Below are 14112 nucleotides of genomic sequence, written 5' to 3'. Positions count from 1 at the left end.
CTGCTTCTGGTGTTGACCTGCTGGCTCCAGGGGCCACAGGCTGGACCATGCTTACTCTGGGGAGGATGAGTGAGGGGAGTTGGAGGCCATGGAGGGTCAGTCCAAAGGGTGGTGAGCAGGCACAGGGAGGGCCTCAATTTCTTGGCTCCTTAAGCAAGCAGGGAAGTACGGGCCTCCACTCACATGAAATGCTGGTCAAGTGCTGAATCCCGCCTAGCCAATCAATGCCCACTCTGTGCCCAGCCAGTCCCTCCAGCCCTTACCCACTTCACTCAGGGCCCACTGCCCCTTAAGCACCTTCTTGTTTAGAGTCCACCTTGGAATCAAGGAACAGCCTCCCCCAATCCCACCCACGCCCCCTGGGTGCCAGAGGTTGCGGGGCATCTTTTGGGAGCCCTGCTCCAACCCTCAACACTCAATGCACACATGTCCACACACGCAATCCAGGCATTCTGCATGTGTGAGCGCAGTGTGAGTGCCCACCACACACACCATTCACCTGCCCACTCAACTCAGGCCAGTGACATCAGCAATAACAGCAGCAGGCCAACAGGTCACAGGGCTGACAGTCACAGCTGATAAAAAGAAGCTGAGCCCTGACCCAGGCTGAGCTCTGATCCTGGTCACAGGGACCATCGATGGGCGCTCCTACCTTCCTAGCTTGCCCCTTGACCTGGGTCCAACTGTCTGCAGAGGAAAGTGGTCAAGAGGGGCTGGACCCTAAAGTCCCTGCATAGTAGCACCCCACCTACAGTCACAGTGCTCCTTGTTCATGACTTAGAGAGGCCAAGGGCTCCAGCTAAAGCCACACAGCAGTCAGGGCCAAGCTGGCATGAGAACCCAGGTCTCCCATCTCCTGGACCTGGGGCTCCCGGCAACACAGCTGTGAGGGGGCAGAGCCTCAGACCCAGGGCTCAGGTCATGGTGCACCTTACCTTCTAGAACTCGAGACGGCAGCTCTTCAAGCGGAGAAGGGCAGGCTCCAAACCCACCTCTCTATCCCTCAGCCATTCATTCCCTCTCCAGCCTCCTTGCCCATGGCCATCAAGCCCCAATTTGCATACTTCTGATGACAGCATGCTCACCGCCAAAGCAGCCTGTCCATCTGTAGCTCTAACTGGGACCCTTCTTCCTGGACTTGGCTCTGTCCCAGGGCAGTTAGTACCCACTGCAAGCATTTCCTGAGCCATCTGCCAAGCTGCAGGTCCTAGCACCTCCTTGCCTTCCACTTTCCACCAGTACCCTTGTGGACCAAGGTGGGGCCCAAGCTGCAGCACCCCTGGCTGAGTGGCTCATGGCTGGCTCCTTGTGTTCTCTGAAGTCACACTCACGGGTATGACTGAGCCTCTCAGTCATCTCCTCCTTCACACTACTCCCTATGATACAGCCTCCGGCAGTCCAAGCCAAGGCTCTCCAGCACTCTGCCCTTCGTCTGTGCCTCTCCAGGTCTGCAACAACATTGTGCAGGTAGATCTCCTGTATGTCATTACTAAAGGCTGATGGATGGCAGCTTGTTCTGCCTAGGAGATTGTTCCCGGACCAGAAGCTGAAGAATCCCCCCAAGCCTTGGCCAGTGGGCACCTCACTATACCCTAACATGCCCAGTTCTAAGCCCCCATCACTCCCTCAGCATACCAGCCATGCTCTCATTAGTACAACTGGCCGTCCCAAGCCCCAGGCATGATGACATCGTCCCACCCAATGTCCTCACTGCCTCCGCCACAGGCCGTATTACATACACGTCTGTCAGCTTGTAGGGGCCATCACTGTTGTTCTGGGGAGACAGACCTCATTTACGACATTATCATAATGTTCAACCTCTCCCGCTCCGTCCCTTCCCCCTGCCCACCTCCCTTTCTGCAGACACAGACCTGGGCTGAAAATATCACATCTTCCCTGCAGACACCAGCCGGCCTGAACACAGGGCTGCTGACCAGGCCGAGAAAACCACGTAGGCACAGTCACAGCGTGTGAATGGGGCCTCAGAGCTTCACTCTGGCTGCCCTGGCCACCCTCTCTGGAGAGTCTCTAGCCTACCGCACCCCCTGCCCATGCACCTGCTGCTGCTCTGCCAGCCCTAAGACAGAAGCTGCCCACCACAGAAGCCGGCTGGGGGATGCATCAGCTACCCAGGGCTTTGGTGGAAAGGACAGAAGGGAGCTAACCCTGGCAAAGCCCCCAACCTGGGGGCTCAATATAACAGGCTCTTTACATATCAGCCACCAAGTCCTCCCAACAGCCTGTGGGTGCTAAGAGGGGAAAACCAAGCCTCTAAGATGGCACAGTTGACTGCCTGACCTGTGGGGGCACAGTGGATAAAGCGTCGACCTGGAATGCTGAGGTTGCTGGTTCAAAACCCTGGGCTTGCCTGGTCAAGGCACATATAGGAGTTGGTGTTTCCTGCTCCTCCCCCCTTTCCCTCTCTTTCCTCTCTTTATAATGAGTAAATAAAATCTAAAAAAAAAAAAAAAAAAAAAAAAGATGGCACTGCTGGTCTGTTGGAAACTGGGATTCAAACCAGAAACCGTGGACTACAAGGCTAGTCTCTCCACCACATCCTGGCCCCTCAAGACCTGGGGGTTAACAAAGGATGTGTTCTGAGCATTTCACATGTAACAACTGAAACTTTGTGATGACTCCATGACCACAGCATGATGGATACACCCATTTTATAGACGAGACACTGACGCATAGCCAGGGCCACACACCTGCAAGTGAAGGAACCAGAATCAAAGCCAGGTGGGCTAGCCACAGAGCCCAGCTCTTAAGGGCCTAGCCAGGCAAGGTGCCCCCACTGACCCGGAAGACTTGGCCCCATACAGAGACGACCCTCATCACTGAGCTCACTAGAGGAGGAAAGCCCAGGTGTGGGGCCTGACACATTGTAGATGTTCACCCCAACTTCCCCAACTGGCAGTCTTAGTCACAGGGGAATCACAAGGAGCAAACACTCAAGACCGAGTCCACCATTAAGCACCAGGCAAATGGAATACAGGGCATTGCCATGACTGGCATTGCCATCACCACAGTGGATACTGGATACCATCATGGTAGGCATTCTGACCTTACATCCCACAGGAAGGTGCACACATTCCTTCTCTTCATGGGGCCTTGGTACATTGAGAATGCATCGCTCACTCTCTTTCTGGACCTGTTAAAATTGTGTTTGTTTCCTGTGGCTACTATAACAAATTATCACACACTTGGTGACTCAAAACAACAGAAATGTATTCTCTCATTGTTCTGCACCTGGACAAGCAAGTGCTTACTCAATAAATATTCATCTGCGCACAGTTACGGAGCCAGTCACAGAAGAAGTACCTGGATCCAGCAGAGAACCAGACACAGCCCATGACAGGGACCATCCAGGCTGTTAATCACTGTAGCAGGGAAGTCCAGAGTGCCACTGGAGTTCAAAGAAGGTGAGGGACCAACTCAGCCCCAGGAGCGGGGAAAGCCATGCTGAGGAGGGCTTTGCAGGATATGTAGGGGTTCACTGGCTCGATGAGGAGACAACTTCATACCTGGCAAAAGGAATGAGATAGGAACAAACACAGGAAACAAAATAGCAAGCCGTGTTCTTAGGACAATGAAAAGGGCAGGAAGTGAGAACAAATGGGCTGAGTAGAGCAAAATTCAAAGGACTTTAGAAAGCAGGCCAGCGGGGTTGCTGAATGTTTCCCCATGGGCAATGGTGAGCCACTGAAGGAGAGGACGTGACAGGTGCATGAGTCTGGAGGCTCTCCCACCTCAGACATCAACAGGCAGACTGGACGCGGGGAGAGGTGGAGGTAGCCAGAGTGTTATTTAAGAGCCCCCAGTATGCCCAGGACTGCGTTGGGAGGAGGCCTGAGGGAAATGAAAGCCAACAGTTTGCAACAAATACCGGACCGTGTGGCTCCACTGTAACCAAGAAACGGGAGTGCAGGGATGGCACGGTGGACCAAACCATGTCCCCCAACGTCCATGTGTTGAACCCTAACCTCCAACGTGGCTGTAGCTGAAGGAAGTGATTAGGATTAGATAAAGTCGTGAGTGTGAAGCCCTAATTAGAGAGGATTGTGCCCCTATACAAAGAGATGCCAGAAATCTCTTTCTGCCGCATGAGCGCACTGTGAGCAGGTGGACACATGCAAGACAGGAGGTCTTTCACCAGAACCCGGCCACAGTCATGCCCCGATCCCGGACCTCCAGCCTCCAGGACTATGACAAACAGACTGCTGTGGGCTAAGCCACCTGGTCTATGGGTTTTTGTTATAGCAGCTGAGCAAACTGAGACAAATGGCAAAGTCAGGGAGAACTTCCTGGAGGAGACAGGCGTAAGGCTCTCTCCTAGGGCTGGGGACAGACCAGCTCTCAGCTAGCTGGATCTGTGACCATGTAGTGGGCCCTCTCCGGCAAAGCCTCAGCAGTTTCTTTGAGGTTGACACCCCTGCGTGGAGCACAGAAGCAGCTATAAGAGTGATGGGACTTTGGATCTTCCACCGAGTACAGCAGACCCCTCAGACGGACCGACGGGAAAAAGCTGAGACTTCTGGACCCTCAGCACTGTAGTCCAGCTTCCCTCTTCTGCCTCGGCTGTGGGTAACAGCCTGGCCTGAGCCAGCCAGAGGTCACTGTGAAAAGGCCTCCCCCCAAAACCGGTGACCATCCCAAAGGAGGCTGCCTGTGTGTGAAAACCTGGGGCTCTGGGTGACAGAACGGATCAGGGCGTGCAGAGAGAGAAAAAAGATCTATAAATGAATATATGTTTTCATGACACGTTTACATAAAGAGGATTAAAATTAATTGAAGAACATTAGAAGTGCCCTGGAGGGTTTCAGAAGCAGGGCAGTCATCCTTGAGTCTAGAGGTCCCACAGAAACGCCCGAGGTAAGGTGATGTAAGGGGAGGGGAGGGCAGCACCCAGTCCCCCACACATGGTGTCCTCAGAAGGGAGGGTCACACTTACACAGCCCCCTGTATGCCACAAGGGTGTATTCACATGGGATGGTGAGCGTGATCAGCCAGGGGCAAGCTAAAGCCCAGGAGGAGCAGTGACTTGCCCAAGGTCACACGGCATGTCTGTGACAGCCTCCACAGGAGGTCACAGGTCCTTTCTGGCAACCTTGGGCATTAAATTGAAATTCAGCACCAAAAGTCCTCAACCCCTGTGCCCCCAGCCTGAGCTGCTGCCCTCCAGGTCCCTCCACATGCGCTGTGACAGTCTGGCTGTTCTGAGGCCCGGCACAGGGAAGGTAGAGGGAAGCAGCTTCGGGGTTGGGGACAGGAGGCAGAAAGGGAAAGGACCCAAAATCAACAAGCATTCCAGAATTTCGAGCGGTTTTCAGAGGAGCAGGTTCAGCTGCAATGATTTGCTCCGGGTAAAATCATGTTCCCATGCTCCAGTCTCCAGAACAGAAGGAACATTTGGTGAATTGAATAGTTGTTAATTTATTTCTCTGTTTGTTAATGGACCCGAGGCATGCAGCAAGCTCACACCAGCATGCGTGAGGTCTCTCTCTCTCTCTCTCTCTCTCTCACACACACACACACACACACACACACACACACACACACTGGGCATCAGCAGGAGGTGCTGCCTGGGCTCTCCAAGTCTTCCTGCCACCTTCCTATCAAGTGTCACTCAGGTTCTTGCTCCTTTCTCTGGGTGATAGAGGTCAGAGGGAGACCATGTGTGGATGGGGGACGGAGGCGAGGCCCTAGTTTCCCTCATGTGAAAAATGAACTCAACAATGAGATGACCCAACAAGTTGGGGCAAAGACTCTGTCTGACCTTGGAGCTAGTGTGGCCAGGTGTGAGAAGAGGAGACACCTGGAGAGTGTCTACAGATGTGCAGCAGGTCCTTACTGGATGACACGTTGGCACCTTGCATGGAGCAGGTTCAAACAAGGGTTGTCACACTTCCACCTGGTGCCGATTTCCACTTCAGACAACAATGCCACTGTGTATCTGTCACTCAGATGACCTCTCTGACCTGGACTCTGAGCCTTCCCACCCCAGGGTCAGTCTCTGGCATCTCTCCATTCTCCATCACCCACGTATCCATCACCCATCTCCATCCCCACGTCTCCATCACCCACATCTCCATCTCTACATCTCCATCACCCATGTCTCTATCCCCCTTCTCCATCCCCATGCCTCCATCCCCCCGTCTCCATCCCAATGCCACCATCACCCATGTCTCATCCCCACGTCTCCAGCACCCACGTCTCCATCCCCATGTCTCCATCCCCATGTCTCCATCCCCACGTCTCCATCACCCATCTCCATCCCACATCTCCATCCCCACGTCTCTATCCCCACGTCTCCATCCCCACGTCTCCATCACCCGTCTCCATCCCACATCTCCATCCCCACGTCTCTATCCCCATGTCTCTATCCCCATGTCTCCATCACATGTCTCCATCACCCACGTCTCCATCCCCACGTCTCCATCACCCACGTCTCCATCCCCACGTATCCATCACCCACATCTCCATCCCCACGTATCCATCACATGTCTCCTTCACCCACACCTCCATCCCCACGCCTCCATCACCCACATCTCCATTCCCATGTCTCTATCCCCACGTCTCCATCCCCACGTCTCTATCCCCACGTCTCCATCACCCATGTCTCCATCACCCACGTCTCCATCCCCATGTCTCTACCCCACATTGCCATTATTCACATCTCCATCACCCATGTCCCCAACCCCACGTCTCTATCCCCACGTTTCCATCCCGTCTCCATCTCCACGTCTCCATCACACATCTTCATCCCCATGTCTCCATCTCTAGGTCTCTATCCCGTCTCCATCTCCACGTCTCCATCACACATCTTCATCCCCATGTCTCCATCTCTATGTCTCTATCCCGTCTCCATCCCCACGTCTCCATCACCCATGTCTCCATCCCCACGTCTCAATCACCCACGTCTCTATCTCCCCGTCTCCATCACCCACTTCTCTATCCCCACGTCTCCAGCACCCACATCTCCATCCCCACATCGCCATCATTCACGTCTCCCCATCTCACCACAATCCAGCCCGTACCCTGCCTTTCTCCCTTGGACCTGCACCTCTCCCACTAGGCACCCTGCTCACCTGGCCACCAACTCTAATCCACTCCTCTCCCCCTGGTGGCCAGGACAGCTTAAAATGAACAAATCAGACCCCATCACTCCCCGATGCAGCTTCCCATGGTGCTCTGAACCAAAGTTGTTGCTCAGTGTGGCCACCAAGGCCTCCTTTCCCACCCACTCTTCTCCCTCTCTCCCTCATTCCCCTGGTCTTCAAACACACCCAGCTCCTCCCCACCCTCAAACCTCTGCCTGGCAGCTCGGCCCTCCTGGAGGAGTCATTTCTTCAGAAAGGCCTGCCTGGCCCCTCCCCTCAACAAGTTGCTCCACCCACCCCAGTCACTCTCTTTCCCTCTCTCTCTCTCTCTCTCTCTCTCTCTCTCTCTCTCTCACACACACACACACACACACACACACACACACACACACACCATTTATTTCCCTTGTGAATCCACCACAACCTGACTGTCTACAAATGATGTAGTCTGGCTCACTGTCACTCCCACATGATGGGAACAACCTGGGGGAAAGAGCAGTGTGTCTAAAGTTCCAGCTGCTAGACCCCCCAGAACCTACAACTGCACCAGGGCACTTAGTGGATGTTTCATAAACACTAGATAAGTAAATAAATAATGAAAAGACAGTTCTGGCCCTGGCTGGTGGCTCAGTGGATAGTGTTGGCCCGGCGTACAGACATCCTGGGTTTGATCCCTGGTCAGAGCACACAGAAGTGACCATCTGCTTCTCCCCCTCACCTCTCCCCCTCTCTCCCTCTTCTCCTCCTGCAGCCAGTGGTTTGATTGGTTCAAGCATTCATTGTTCTGAGTTTCAGCCTCAGGCACCAAACATAGTTTGGTTGAGCATTGCCCCAAGACAGGGGTTGCCGGGTGGATCCTGGGCACGTATGTGGGAGTCTGTCTCTCTATCACTTATAAAAAGGAAAGAAAAGACAGATTGTCTCTGAGCCAGACGGGTGCTGATGAGAAGGGAGCCAGGTTTCTCTGTTCCCTTGCCCTGGCCTTTGAGGGCCTCAGCACCTCCTTGGCTAAGGAAAGAGAGCAGGTAGGGACAAGGAAGCACCTGTGGTCTGGGCTCTTTTCTATAAACACCTCATGGAGCAGTTACAGGGAATCAGAGATCCAGGTCTGTGTCCTGGCCCAGCTGCTCAGGGCAAATCCCTCAACCTCGCTAAGCCTCGGTTTCCTCATCCACACACTGGGGACGGTGATAGAACCCACGTCCCAGCACTCTCATGTGGGTGAATGCGATTGTGCTCCCCAAAAGCACAAGGTAATGATGACAAAAAGAATTCCACTCTCACAGACAAGGAAGTTGGGAAGACGGTGGGAGCTGCCCAGGTCCCACAGTCAGAAAGTAAGGAGCGATGACGCAAAGCCAAGCACTCAGAAACCAGTGCTCCCGTCTCTGTGCTGGCCACACCCCAGCCGAGAGTGGGAGGTGGGACACAGGGCCTCTCTTCACTCTCTGCACTTGGATGTAGCTGTTCCTTCACGTTCCAAATGGGAAGTGGCTTAGCCGCCCTGTCCCCTAGGCTCATCGTAGATACTTAGGCAGCTGAGAGGGTTGGCCAAGAATGACAATGCCACCCCCTCCTGCCACTGCCTGGGGTAATGCCGCTGAAGAGGAGGCAGCTGACCAAGTCCCAGATAGGTAAACTGAGGCTGGCTGAAAGCGAGTCTACGCAGACTCCCCAGGTGGGCTGAGGTCAAGGACTAGCAGGTCGAAGAGGGAGAGGTAGCCCACATAGCAAGAGAGGTGGCAGGACTGCGAAGCCTCTGAGAGCTCTAAGAGCAGACCCAGGGCCCTCCCCCTCCCACTTAGCTTGGCTTACATGTTGGAAGATTATCACAGAAGGTCCAGAGACCCCACTCAGAACTAGTTAATGAGGGATCCCGGCCGCCAGGAGTCAAGGTGCCTTCCGCTTGCAGCCAGGTGCACATTAAGAATCATTTGCCCTTTGAGCAAACAATTCATTATAATATCAACCGCACACATTTTCTGGCTGGGCACAATCCCATACATCCTAGATTAATCCTGGAAGTCACTCCTTCATTCAGGATATGCCTGAGTGTGCCTCCTGTTTTATGAGGAAATTTTTTTATTATTTCATAGCTCTCAAAGGTTTTAATTTGCGGCTGCGATTTTAAAGCCTCCCTTCATGGCTTAAGAGAAATGAGTAGACCCATGGCTGCAAAGACCCCCTCTGCCTTCATACCTGGTCAGGCCTGGCAGGGGGAAGGGAGCATGGCACCTCTTCTCTGGGAAGCCAGGGACTACACCCCAGTGGTGTGTGGCACTGGGGCACACCCTCAACCTCTCTGAGCCTTCCAAAGAAAGACAAAGCCCAGGAAGGCTGCATATTTGGGTATCCCTCTACTGAGCTGCCCAGGGGAGTCTGGGAGGTCATTACCTCTAAAACCCACAGCCCAGAGTGTGGAGCCCCTGAAAAGGCAAGAAGTTTGAAGTCCAGGTTTGGAATATGCCCTAGGGCAAGTAAATCATTGCCTCTGAGCCTAATTTATAGTTCCTTAGGGTGAGACTAAATGCCACCCTGATTCCGGGCTGTTGTGCAGGCCGAGTTTGCAGTGAGTCCGACTCAGGTCCTGGCACAGCGGGTACTGGTCAAGCATGAGTCTCCTGGCCTCCCAGTCCCCCACAGTCCCTCCTGCTACTCTGTCTCTTGGGCGTTGACAAGCCAGACCACCTGAGTCCTCAACATGGGCTAGAGGCTACTCTCAGGCTGACTCCCACCTCCAGACATTGCCTCCCCACAGGCCCGTCCTGCCAGTTTGGACAGCCTTCCACCAGCCTCTTCCCAGACCTTGTACCAGGCCTGGGGAGTCCTGTCTGTGCAGTGACCCTGTGCACTGACCCCCCACCTCTCCTCACAGCCCCATATGAGGCTCTCTGCTGGGATCCAGGCTGTATGTTTTGCTGTCCTCCTATCCACGTCAGGAGACGGCTGCCCCAATCCCAACTCCTAATCCCCACCCACTGGGAGCTCCAGGACTAGGACTTCCCTGGGTTCTGACTGCACCTGCCCTCCTGCACCCAATGCCCCCACTGCCTGCATTTGTTCCTTCTGCCTGGTCTTTGCTCACACGATTCCCAACCAGGTCTGCCCTCCCTGTTCCCTAATCCTCCTGATCTCCAAGGTCTACCCTCCTCCAGGAAGCCCTCCCTGACTTCTCCAGCCCTTATACCCTCCCCTTTTCTGGGGCTCACGACATTTCTCCTTGGTCTCTCTAACCTCAGGTTACTACCCAGAGGCAGGGACCGTATCACCTGCTCACTCTGTGCCACCAAGCCTAGACAAAGCTCACGGGGTATTCCAAAAGGACAGGCTGGTTCATTAAATGATTCAGAGGAATGAGCAGAGGGGACTCCCACTGATGAGTGCACAACCTTGGGGAAGAGGTATCATTACGCCCTCGGTGCAGATGGGGACAGAGAGATTAAGAGATGTGAAGCACTAGCCTGGTAGCCGTGCTGGGATGTGAACCAGTCCCACCAGATCCACAGTCCACACACATGACCCAAGAACCCTGTAGTCCACACATGCAGCCCACATGAGCACCTCGCTCCACTGTTGTCTGTGTCCCTCAGGAGGTCCAGAGAGATGGGGTCACCTGCTCAAGGCCATTGCAGACAGTCAGTGGCAGGACTAGAACTTAAATACCAAATAGCTTAGCCCCGAGCCTGGTTGGAACACACATTCAGAACACCTCCACATACAGGGTCTGCAGGACCCTCCTTGCCCTCCCTGGTGGTCCACCTCTCCCAGGCTGCTAGATGGCCCCCTCCCTATCCCCAGCCAGTACATCAGCCTCTCCCAATTATTGGCCCAACCCCAGGACTCCAGGGAGGGCCAGCATGGCCGGCTGACCTTTTGGAGAGCCGGACTCTCAGTTCTGGGTATTTACACAGATTGCCTGCGGCTCTGGAAAGGAGGACACTAAGAAGGGGGGGCAGTGGCAGGTGTGGGATGGAAACACTCCTGCCACCCTCCACACCACCTGGGTATGGACTATGGCACAGTCTCCTCAAATGACCTTGGCAATTCTTAGGGTGGACACTGGAGCCTCGGGGAAAGGCCCACCGAGTAGAGGGCCTTGACCAATGTCCCCTCCAGTGCCTCTCTGCCAGGTAAGCTGGAACGCCTCAGGGAAGAGACACAGTTTTAATGGAGCCTTTCTCTGCCCCCTCGTCTATAATAAGTGGGGTTCATCCATTCTAGGTATTCAGCTACACCTGGCCAGCTTGGCCAGCAATGTTGGAGGGAACAAGCCCAGGTTTAGAGCAGGGTGGGGCCTGCCCAGTGTCACACAACTACTTGAAGGCTTAAGTCATCACTAAAGCCCAGGGCTGCCCTCTCTTGGGGCACCCCACCCCAAGCCAAAAAGATCTGGTGTCTCAGGAAAACAGCTAGGCAGCACTGGCTGATGGTGCCAGACTAACACACAGGCGGACACCCCACCAAACAGCAACAATACCAACCCAGGATGCCACCTGGCCAGCTGTGTCAGAGCAGCGGGCGTGGAATGGGAACTGGGGAGTCTGGGGGGTCAGAAGCAAAGAGGACACTATGCCCCATCCAGACTGAGCGCTCCTGAGCCCAAAGCCTGGGCCACACCCACCATCACAGACTGTGATCAGCACACCCTGGCGTCCCCCCAACTTAGTCCCAGCATGAATGAAAGAGCAGAGGGAGGGTGGACTGTGGGAGGCAATGGGTCCCTGGCGACAGGCACCGTTTATGCGATTGAGCCAAGCCAGAAGGAACTAAGGGCTACAGAGAGTGGGGGTAAGAACCTTCACCCACCTTAGCCCTCCCTGTGCCAACCACACCCCCAGCACCCCCTCTGCTGGGCAGAAAGGAGCTGCAGTTGTGCCCACCACCCCCACCAAAGAACCAGCCACAGTTCTCAAGGCCCTAGGGCAGGGGTCGGGAACCTATGGCTCGCGAGCTAGACGTGGCTCTTGATGGCTGCATCTGGCTCGCAGACAAATCTTTAATAAAAAAATAATAAGGTTAAAAATATAAAACATTCTCATGTATTACAATCCATTCATTTCCTACTGCTCATGTTCATGGCTGTGGGTGGCTAGAGCCAATCTCAGCTGTCCTCCAGGACACCAAATTTTTATTGGATAATGCCTAACGTACACGGGTCGTTGTATGGCTCTCACGGAATTACATTTTAAAATATGTGGCGTTCATGGCTTTCTCAGCCAAAATAGTTCCCGACCCCTGCCCTAGGGCCATCTTCGGTGTCTCCCCACACACACCCCTTCCATCTGCATCTCAGGCTCCAACAGGCCAGCCAGCCCCCAACCCCAGCTCCAGCCCGTTTATTATTCAGAAGAGTGACTTGAGAGATAAGACCTCCAAGGCATCTCACAAATAAGAATCCTTTAATTGGGAAGTTGTTAACTTCTCAAAGAGGAATTTTAATTTTGCTTTCCCACAATCCCCTCTCCCCTAAAAGCTGCCAACTAAACACAGAGAGGCTGACTTAGCCAAGCCCCTGGCACCTGGGCACACCTTCCCCAGGGCCAGAGGCAGGAGGAGCAGGTGCCCCACTTCCCCTGCACAGACCCCTGGACTCCTACCCAGGACTGTGAGAAGTCTTCTCACCTCTCCCTTTGGGCATACCTGCTTCATACCCCCTTTCTACCCCACACCCAAAGTGCCCTAGGAGCAAAGGGTGGCAAATAGCTAAAGGGGTATCAGGGTGACAGGGCAGGGACCACAGAGCATGCCCTAAAAGTCTGTCCTCTATCATACTCCCCAGTAACTGATGACTCAGAATTATATTTATTGAGCACTTATTATGTGCCAGACACTGCTTTGAGCCCTTTACATGCACCAACCTATGTAGTCCACACAAAGTAGAGGGTGCTTTTGTTCCCTGATGAAGAGGCTGAGGCTCAGAGAGCTTGAGGAAGTGGCCTAAATTCACACCTCCAGCAAGAGGCAGAGCCAGGACTGGATCCAGGTAGTCTGGCTATGAGTAGGCATAACCTTAAGTGCCACCTTCACCCACCTGCCCCACCGATGGCCCATACATGTCTTGAGGGCCAAGGCCATGAGCATCTCATTTCTGAGTCCCTGGGGACAGAACTGGGTGCATACACAACAACAAACATAAGGAACGACATGCCTATTTCTCCTATGGGCAGGCAGGATGGCCTCCATATCACCGTTAGGTAGACTGAGGCACAGAAGTGAAAACGCCCACATCACCCAACTGGGGGTACAGAGCCCCAGGAATTCCCCCTCCCGGCCTGAGCATGCGGACCTGACTTCCACCATCGTGTACAGGAATGAGGTGGTTCCTGGGCTCCAATTAACATCCCTGCGGACACAGACCTCTAAGAGCCTTCCCTGTTTCTGGCCCCCCCGAGGCAGGAATCTCCTCTCCATTCCACAGCGTGAATGACCTCGCCTCCCCCTCTGCACACCTCCAGGCCTGAGATGCTCCCACCATCTATGCTCTGCTGCAGAAATCCCTGGTTTAGTCCACAGGGAGTTGAATTGTGTGACCCTTCCCCCACCCGCCCAAAATGTATATGTTGATGTTCTAACCCCCATTCCCGGAAAAGGTGAGCTTATCTGGAAATTGGGCCATCACAGGTATAATTAGCTAATTAGGATAAGGTAACATAGGCGACAGGTTGAGGCCTTAATCCAATACGTCTTGTCTCCTTACAAAAGGGGAAATTTGGACACAGACAGGCACAGAGAACACTGGGTGGGCATGGGGGACAGAGAAGAAGATGGCCATCTACTAGCCAAGGAGAAAGGCCTGGATGCACCCTACCTCACAGCCTTCAGAAGGAGCCAGCCTTGTGTACATCTCTAGAACTGTGACACGATGGGGTTCGTCTATGCCGCCCAGTTTGTGACACTGTGTTATGGCAGTCCTAGAAAACGAATATACCTGCAGCCCTGGGTTTTAGTGATGACTCAAGCCTTCAAGTAGTTGTGTGACACTGGACAGGCCCCACCCTGCTCTAAACCTGGG

The 14112-nt window shown here is 54.0% G+C and overlaps 1 protein-coding gene across 10 annotated transcripts in view; it reads right to left on the bottom strand.

Annotated features, from left to right (window-relative positions):
* Window positions 1-14112, bottom strand: part of LINGO1 (leucine rich repeat and Ig domain containing 1) — a 213903-nt gene that overhangs the window by 169628 nt on the left and 30163 nt on the right. For 6 of the 10 annotated variants that reach the window (XM_066342909.1, XM_066342910.1, XM_066342912.1 and 3 more), the window contains one exon: window positions 3322-3524. The exons of 3 other annotated variants lie outside the window; for them this stretch is intronic. The gene's annotated coding sequence lies outside the window, so the exon portion shown is untranslated. Of the gene's footprint in view, window positions 1-3321; window positions 3525-8915; window positions 8996-14112 lie in introns of those variants that run through there. One more of the 10 variants, XM_066342918.1, reaches the window with a different exon arrangement.

The sequence above is a fragment of the Saccopteryx leptura genome, chromosome 6 (assembly GCF_036850995.1).
Source record: "Saccopteryx leptura isolate mSacLep1 chromosome 6, mSacLep1_pri_phased_curated, whole genome shotgun sequence".
NCBI lineage: Eukaryota > Metazoa > Chordata > Mammalia > Chiroptera > Emballonuridae > Saccopteryx > Saccopteryx leptura.
Note: the sequence above shows the minus strand (reverse complement) of the source record. Positions and strands in the feature narration are given on the sequence as shown.